This window comes from Pteropus vampyrus, unplaced genomic scaffold (assembly GCF_000151845.1).
Source record: "Pteropus vampyrus isolate Shadow unplaced genomic scaffold, Pvam_2.0 Scaffold84, whole genome shotgun sequence".
Taxonomy (NCBI): domain Eukaryota; kingdom Metazoa; phylum Chordata; class Mammalia; order Chiroptera; family Pteropodidae; genus Pteropus; species Pteropus vampyrus.
Window position 1 is genome coordinate 5,075,758 of NW_011888865.1, and position 9,934 is coordinate 5,085,691.

A 9,934-nucleotide genomic window follows, 5' to 3' on the forward strand; every position below is an offset into this window, starting at 1 on the left:
TTAATCTTCTCTTCCTCTAGCCTTTTTACCCCCTAATCCTCCAAATGTCTCATGTTTGTTACAACAAATTGTTCACAACAATTTCTTGATTTCTGATGCTGCTAGCCCCTTCCACATGCTGGAGGAAACAGGACAGGATAACAATCACCTTGTATAACTAAGCAGCAATCCATCTAGGTGTTTTCTTATCACTTACCTTGCCCGAGCTTCATTAAAATATAACTGATATGTAATATTGTTTAATTGTGTACAATGTGATGCTTTGATATACATAAATATTGTGAAATGATTACCACAAAAGGTTAATTAACACATCCATCACCTCACATAAGCATGTTTTTTACTCGTGAACATTTAAGAACTACTCTCTTACTTTCACATATATAATACTGTATATTTCACATATATAATACTGCAACTTTCACATATATAATACTGTATTATTAAGTATAGGTATCATAAGCACATTAGGTCCCCAGAGCTTACTCATCTTATAACTGGAAATTTCTACCCTTTGACCAATATGTCCCTATTTCTCCTACCCTCTAGCCCCGGAAAACCACCATTCTACTTTCTGTTTCTATGAGTTTGGCTTTTTTACATATAAGTGAAATCACATGGTTTGCCTTTCTTTGTCTAACTTATTTCACTAAGCATAACACAGTCAAGATATATCAATACACCCAAGTTGTTGCAAATGACATTTCCTTCTTTTATGGCTAAATTTTATTCCATTGTGTGTGTATATATGTATGTATATATACATATAAGTGTGTGTGTGTGTGTGTGTGTGTGTGTGTTTATTCATCTTCTTTATCCATTCATCCACTGATGGAAACTTATGTTGTTTTCATGTCTTGGCTATTGTGAATAATGCTGCAATGAACCTGAGGGTGCAGATATCTATTGGAGATAGTGATTTCATTTTTTTTTTTTTGATATATATCCAAAATTGGGATCACTAGATTACATGGCAGTTCTATTTTTAATATTTGGAGAAACCTCCATACTGTTTTCCAAGTGGTTTTACCAATTTACATTCCAACCAAAGGTGCATAGGTTTCCCTCAACTATACCTTCTTACCAATACTTGTTTCTCATCTTTTTTTAATCTCATAAAGCCCTTATTTTAAAAATTCTATATGACATCAAAATTGACTTCTTACAAAGTATAGTAAGTACTACCTCTTTTGTCTTTTTGATAATAGCCATTACAATCGGTTTGAAGTGGTATCATCAATTTACAAAAAGCAAATATGTTTCTATACACTAACAATCAACAATCTGAAAATGAAATGGAGAAAACACTTCCATTAACAACAGCATTAAAGATAACAAAATATCCCCCCTCCGCATTCACTATCTGTCCACGTCTCCCTTGGTCCCTTCTCACTCTCTGTCTCTGAGAGGAGACCACAGACTGTCTGTGGTCTAATAAACTTTCCTTTTGACTCTAAAAAACAAACAAACAAACAAACAAAAACCCTAGGAATAAATTTAACCAAATGCTCACATATACTGAAAACAAAACACTGTTTAAAGAAATTAAAGAACTAAATAAATGAAAAGCCATCTTATGGTTCATGGATCAATTGATTTAATATTTTTAGGATGGCAATAATATACAGATTAAATATAACATCTATCAAAATCCAAGCTGGGTATTCTTTTTTTTTTTGCCAAAATAAACAAGCTGACCTTAAAATACATATGGAAATGCAAGGAATCTACGGTAGCCAAAACAACCTTGAAAATGAAAAACAAAGTTGGAGGAGTCATACTTCTGATTTTAAAACTTACTGCACAGCTGCAGGAATTAAGATGTGTGGTACTGACATAAAGCTAGACATATAGATCAATTAATGAAACAGAATTAAGAGTCCAGAAATAAACTCTTACATCTAGAGTCAATTGATTTCCAACAAGGGTATCGAAATAATTCAGTGAGGAAAAAATAGTCTTTTTAACAAATGGTGCTGTGACAACTAAATGGTGATATTGTGGTTTTTTGATTTGCATTTCTCAGATGATGAGTGATGTTGGGTAATTATGAGAATGGGATACAAATGAGGAACATCTTAATTGGCCATTTTACTGATGTCGCTACCCATCTAGGTATTTTCTTAATGAACAACTAATTATCCTGCTAATACTGCTCCTCTTCTAGAATGCAGCTCAGTAATAACTGTATTTTTAATAATTATTATTTCTTTTTGATATAAAAGTTATATATAGGGAAGTATATATAGTTTTTATCACAGATTTTGGATTACAGATTCAATCATTTTTCAAGTGACAAGTTGTTAAGATACAAGTAATTGACTAGGTGGTAGTTAAATAATTATTAGTCAAAAATCTGGTATTCAGAAAAAGAAAAATTTTTAAGCATTTTAGGGATATACGTAGAACATGTTACAAAGTTTGCCAAATCTCGTATTTAAGATTGTCATTGGGAGATTTTTTGGTGTCCTTGAGGGTGGCTTTTATGTACAGAAAATAAAATTTGTAGCTACTTTTGAAATTAATATTTATTTTATATTCAAATTTAAAAACCTATTAATTCATAAGCTTTCAGTTTTCACTTACAGATGTTATAATTCCATTTAATAAATGAATTAAATTTTAACATTTGCCTTTAAGTAAACCTTTATAACAATTAAATTATCTTAAAATTTTAAGTTGCCTTTGTAAATTTAACTTTTTAACTTTGTAAATTTAACAATTTTACTTTTCAACTGCCTAATAAGATCTTTCTAAGTACTTAATTAAGTCTTATAAATCTAATAAACTTACAAATGTGATAATTTTTATATTCAATACTGTTATCAAATTTAGTAACTTTTAAACTTTCACATTCAGATAAAAAGTTTCATTATTTATGTAAATATTTCCATTATAATCATAAAGCTATTAGGTACTCTAATGTGTAATTTTCTATTAAACAAAATTATTTATAATTTTATATTTGTATACACACATACACAATCGTTCTTAAGCCTAACACAAGAACATTAAAATATAGATTCCATTACTTCAAAATTTTTATAATCCACTTAAAATTAAATGGATTTGCCTACCAAGAAAATTTTAGTACCACTCCGAGCAATTTAGAATTATTTTAGCAAGGAATTTGGTATTATACGCTAGTCTAGCTGAGGTTGCATATCAACCAGAGATTATGGAGGGGACCTCACTCTGGATGGTTTTTCTCGGGACAATAAGATATACATAGAGACCTCATTTATAATTCCTGTGTATCAACTCAAATCCATTCTTTCTAAATAATATGGTCTTTTAGTCCAGGTCCCCTAGATTTACATAAGCTAATAGATACTTCACAAATCCTGCTTGAGTCTCAAACTATCCTAAATTTCTTCACTTATAGAATAGATTTAAGTAGTCTTTTTTTTTTTTTGACTGCTTATTTCCTTCTGAACTATTCTCATATAATTCCTATCTGTCAGAGCCATAAATATTAGGGATATTAAAATTATTTCTTTTTTTTCTTTTATTTTTAGGCAAGGCAATCCTTGGTTGACCTCACAGATTGCAAGGACCTTGTCAGTTTACAATCCCTTATTTTTTTTTTTAATTTTTTATGCCTATAGCACCTGGTCTTCCTAGGTGGTCTCCCATCCAAATACTAACCAAGCCTGACCCTGCTTAGCTTCCAAGATCAGACAGGACTGGGCTTGTTCAGGGTAGCACGGCCGTAGATTTAAAATTATTTCTTACTTAATTCTGTATGTCTTGTGGCTTACTCTTGCATTCTGGTCAGGACACTAAACCATGACAATAACAATAAAAGGACTAAAATGTGGATTATTAATGCTCTTTCCAAGAGATTTATATATTGAGCCAGTGACATATGTATACTGAATAAAACAATGTTTTCATCGTATATACTCATATATATGTACTAGTTTGGAACAACACTTTATAGTTTACTGTGAATTATTCCTTTTTTACAAATTTTCTAATTTCTTGTACATAGTATAATTGACGTATTGCACATAATTTAAATTTCATCTATATTTGTTAAACTCACTATGTAATTTTCCAAGAAGAAAATTTATTGAGGGGACCACCTGAAAATGAATTAGTATTTTTTGAGTCATTTGCTTTTTCTTGTCCATGTGCCTATAGTATTTTTACATGTTCATAGTAATATTAACTTTTATATATTTCACATGTTCTATTGTATTCTGTTTTAAATATATTAATATATTGAGTATAAACATCTGAAAATTTTATAATCCGTTTTGGTATATATATATATATACCAGGAGTCTCAAAAAGTAGAAGTGGCCTGGGCCACTTTGGATATCTGAGAATATCTGGTTATAAAGATTTGTGAAAGTTGAGAAAAGAGTAGAGGCTTCAAGATACTAGATTCCTTTAACTGCATGTAACCTTAACTTTTTTTCTTTTAGGTCATTGTGTATATTTATGTTACTATTAAAAATTAAAGGGAAGTTTTTTTTAACTCAGATATGATTTTTCTCATTTATTTATACATTCATTCATCGATTTAAGAAGTATATGGCAGATTCTGCCAAAGAGCCTGGGGATATAGAGATAAAACATGGTCCCATTCCCCAAGAAGTGTTCTAAAAAGAAGTTATTGCAAAAAGAAAAATAAACTAAGAATGTTGATATAGTATTTTTGGAACACAGAGGAAATATAGAGGAATAATACTTAGAAGAATAAGTGACTTCTCTTTATGTTAGTTGATAATATGGCGGTATAGAGAAGCATTCATTTATTCATTCATCTATTAAACACATATAGAGTTCCTGTGTGCTAGAAACAGTTTAGACCTAAGGGACACAGAAAAGAAAAAATCTTTGTCCTTAGGAGTTTTTACTCTAGAGGAGAGACAGACAAATCACTAAATAAGTAAAATAGAAATAATATAAGATGGGGTTAAGTGCTGATCAGAAAAATAAATCAGGGAAGGATTAAAGGCAGTGCTCACCCTAAGATGAGTTGCCTCACTGCCCATCACATCATATGGTTATAGTATGGAGAAGAGGGATGTCCTGGGCTTCTTTTGGTGACTCCTGTTAATAGGGATTAACATCATTATGGGATTTTCTAACAAGAATTAAGGTGGTAAGGAAATAATTTTGAGAAGGAAGGGATGGTGTAAGTTTTAAGAATGCAGAGTTCTTGGCTGCTCTCTTTATTGCTGCCAATGGTGTTATGAAAGACAAGGAAAGAGAAATTTTTATTTGGAATATCTGGGGGATACCAAGATTTTATTGACCAGTCAATAGAGGCAAGAAGAATGGGAGAAGTAACCTTATCTATATGTTTTAAATTATACTCAGTAGTATACTTAGATTTTCACTGACATTCCGTTGATGATCACCTCTGATGAGCTCCTCAATTGAGACCACATGAAATAATATATTAATAAATAAATGTCTCTCCTTACTATTTTACTTAAAGTAAAAAATTGCCTTTAGTACATGGAATTTTCTCCTTTAGGCTAACCTTTTCTAGGCTTATTCTTTCCCTCGGCAACTCTACCAATTTGTCATGACACAAAAAAGCTACCTTCTCCCTCCCTCATGTTGATCCTGTTATTTCCTCTACTTAAACCTTGCAGTAAGCTTTTGCCATTCTAGAGAATAATTCTAATATTCCATTCTGAAAATCAGAGACCCTCACCTTCGTGGTCCATATAACTTCAATTCTCTCATTTTTTTGTTCATATTTGCCTTTGGTTTCCTGGTAGATAGCCTTGTTTTATTAATTATGACATTTCTTGAACTGAACTTTCTCCAAAAATATATTTTATATCTATAATACTCTGGGAGATAAAATGTGTTCTATGTCCTTGTGGAGATTTTTAATATACAATCATATATTAATAACTTAGGATAGGTATACTATAAATAAATATATTTAATATTGTTAAACTAAAAGTTTTCTTTAATTATTTAATCTGGGGTCCACTGCCTTCAATTTCTCAATACTTATTAAAAGTTCATGGCAATATTATTCTTTAGAAAACATTTAGAAAAAAAATTCCAACCTATAAGTAATTATATTTGTTACCTAGATACCTACTTACGGCTTATATGGTTTCTAGACCGAAAATTATATTAAACTTGGCACAGGAGAGCTAAACATTCTATGCATTTTCTAATTAAAAAAAAAAAGCTGCTGAAGCTTGGCAATAGGTACAATTATGTAAATATTTCATTATCTAGTCATGTCTTGATTTAGCATTTTGGTTTTACCTAGTAAGAGTCTCCAATGTACTTGGTTATACCTAAATTAGTATTTCTCTGTGGAACATATTAGGAAGGCAGCATCATGATTGTGATTCTCAAATTGTTGCATGCATCAGAATCACCTAGAGGGCTTGTTAAATACAGAATGCTGGGCCCCACTCCCAGAGTCTCTGACTTAGTAGGACTGGGATGGAGCCCAAGAAATTACATTTATAACAAGTTCCCAAGTGTTGTTAGTGCCAGTGGTATAGAAACTGAATATTGAGAATCACTATCTTAATATGATAACATAGAAAGTCATTCATTAGATGCTGGTAAAATTCTTAAAATATATCCAGGAGTCATTGAGAAGAAAATTAAGTCCATTCAGTATAATTTTTGTCTAATTTTCAACTTCTCTGGCCTTTTCTTCTCAATATCTCAGGGGGATTCAATTGCCTCTTCTGTCAAAGTCAGAGTCCCAAAGGAAACAGAGGTCATATTCAAAATACGATAGTCAAGGAAGGTATAAGTAACTAGTTCCGAAGGTATGGTATTAGTACTACAACCTGGAGCTTAGTAGTAGTCGAGCTATTAACACCTTAGGCATAAAAGAATAAAGAGATGCAGGGGATATTGGAACTTGGAGAAAGAGAGTTGCTTAGAAGCTCAGTCACCTTCCTTCAAAAAACACAAGCAGCACAAGGTAGCTTTATAGGCAAGCATCTAATCCCTCCTTCTGACCTTCTACAGAGATTCTCAATGGCCAAATCCAAAAATAAGTTACTAGTTATGGAAACCCATGGAGGTGGTTGATATTGTCTACCTACTAGAGCAGGGCTTGACATAAAAGAATGCATTCACCAAATCAGTGGCTCAGTACCACTTGCTCACACCTGTGTTAATTTTCTCTAATAAATATACCACACTCAATGGGGCTCCTACTGTTTGTAGTAATCCACTGCTACCCAGTTTTGGTAAGGGCCAGGCTGGTGGATTATATGGTAATATGATGAGGGCAACTATTCCTATATCCTTTAATTATTTCAGTATGACAACAATCACTGTTATTTCCATAAGGATGCAGTATTGTTTGTAATTTACCATCTTGGGAGAGAATAATTTTCAGAGCTTCCACTCGGCCTATATCACTATGATAGTTCTTATACTATATGTCAAGAAACCAGTATACAAATTTTGCCAACTACAAGTGTATTATTTAAAATTATTTATTCGGTGATTGGGAAAATGATCAGCAGGTGGAACTGTAAACCCTGAAGACCACTCTGAGCTGGATTTGAGCCAGGACATCATTTATTACCTGTCTTGCATATAGACACAGGATATGAGGGTGCTTTTGATTCTTAATTCCCCGTGTCTTAGAATTGTTTGGGCATTTATCTTTTCCCATAGGATAAATATCTGGCTAAATGGCCAAATACCCTATTTGGGAAGGTGTGGAGGAAACATTACTAGATATTACTGCACAGTAATCCCTTCTGAATAGCTGGCTCCTTTCTCAGTCAGGAAGTTTAAAGTCTATGAAATGACTTACATAAAGAAACTGGGCAATACACAATTATTCAGGTGGCTGTCCTCAGCCTCCATATTTTCTTTGATTTTTTTTTTATTTTATAAATTAAGCAATATATATATTTTTTGCTATCCATCTTCCCCTTGGATCATTGTGCTATTAACCATCTTCATAGCTCTTTTTGGGTCTGGGACCCCTGACTGTCAAAAATCTGTCCTGTGGCTTTGCAAATTAAACTACTCTATAAAAGTAAAACTGTACTTGAGGATAGATTATTATCTTCAGATGCTTTCAGTCAAAGATGCTCACAAATATGTGTAGTGAAAGTTCCCATTAGAAATTCTCATATGGAACAAACTTTGATGTGGCTTTAAATCTGTGGTATGAACTTAAGTGTACTAAATATGTCCAAACACTTTCAGGGGATCTATTGGCTTGATTATATAGTGAATTAAGTTGACAGAGTCCATGTTTTAGATGTAGACTGAACCCAAGACTAATAAGAAAATGAATTCGCTTTTCTCATCATGTGTTTTTAATTTTTTTCAGATGATTAAAAAATAATATAGGTAAAAAATTGCTCCTTAGAAGTTTTCTCTTTAAACACAAAAGATACCAATAATTTTAAAAAAAACACCACATACTTCTAAATTGAATATACCTCACAGTAGATATAATGAGAAAAGGTCAGAGAATATACTTTAAGAGAGGAAAGATGGCCTACATGCATGATTTCTGGATAAACTGAAAGTTTTTGTCACTGCTTTGCCGTAAATAGTTCTGTGATCTTGAGAAACTCCCTGCTCATTTTGAATCTCAGTTTCCTCAACTGAACAAAAGGGCAAGATTAGATGTTTTTTTTTTCTTGTTACTTTGTGGTGTTGCTCTCTAAGTAGCAGCCATATGGCAGAGTGCACACATGCTTGGATGAACACTGGAATCAACAAACAAAAGCAAAACAAAAATAGATTTGATCTGGGCTCCACCACTAAATAGCTGTATGCTAAATAATTTACTTCATTTCTCTAAGCCTCTGTTTCCTCATCTGGAAAATGTGAATAATAAGTACAAGGACAAAATACAATAACACACCTGGCATGGTGCCTAACACAGAAAATGCTCTGTGAGAAGAAACTGCTATCTAGTGCAGTAGTTCAGAGTTCTGACTCTAGAGCCCTAATTCCAGGTTCATATTCTGGCTCTGCTAATTACCATCTGTATGACTGTAGGCAAAAACTTAATGTTTATATAACTCACTTTCCTTTCCTACAAAATACTGTTTTATGAGGTAATCACATAAAACATTAAGCATAGTCTCTGGCAAATAGTAGCTATCAGTAAATGCTAGTTGCCATTATCATTAACTCTTAGATTTGTTAGTGAACATAATTCATTAGACTTTTTGAGGCTTTAACACTCATACACATTATAGTAAGCGATTTTCTTGGCCATCCTGACATATTTTAACCTCTTCTAGGAAGCTATAAATAATTACTGGTTAAATGAATTATTTAAAGCAACTGGCTGGGAAGACGACCAAATACTGAGCCAGTTATGTAAGGAGTGAGTGCAATGGATTCCCTCTCTCCAGGCTCTGCTGCCAGCGCATATGTGTAGCCAGAAGGCACACGTGCTCCTTGTGCTTTCAGCACCCATAACATTGTCCTCACTGAGACCCACTCAGGCATCATTACCTGAGCACTGTCTTCCTGAACACAACATCTCTTCGAATCCATCTTTTTAATTTTTTAAAAAAAATTTGGATACTATTAATGTTAAACGTGACAAAGTGTATTGCATCCTTGCTTAGAAACAGTCATTGAATGATAGGAGCAGTATATATGTTTCCCAGATGCTTTTCAGTGCTTCTCTTCTATTTGATATTCAACTCCACTTACTTTTCTTTACGATGTGTATCATGAGCTTGAAGGGATCCTTCGCTGGCTAGTATGTCTTTCTGAAAAATGTACTATTGCTTCGAGACTTGCTGCTGCTGTTGCTGCTGGGTGCAGTACTCAGCAAAGACCACAGGCTATAGGAAACCAGAAAGCAAAAAATATACAGTGATGGGAAGAGAACTGGAGGGTAATTGGAACACCCAGGCTTAAGATTCAGTTCTGTTTAACAACTTGTACAGATCTCTTTTTACGATACACTAATCATTCCCTGAATCCG

At 32.9% G+C, this 9,934-nt stretch overlaps 1 pseudogene; it reads right to left on the reverse strand.

Annotated features, from left to right (window-relative positions):
- Window positions 1-3,599: 3,599 nt before the first annotated feature.
- On the reverse strand, window positions 3,600-3,718 carry LOC111741999 (annotated as a pseudogene).
- Window positions 3,719-9,934: the final 6,216 nt, after the last annotated feature.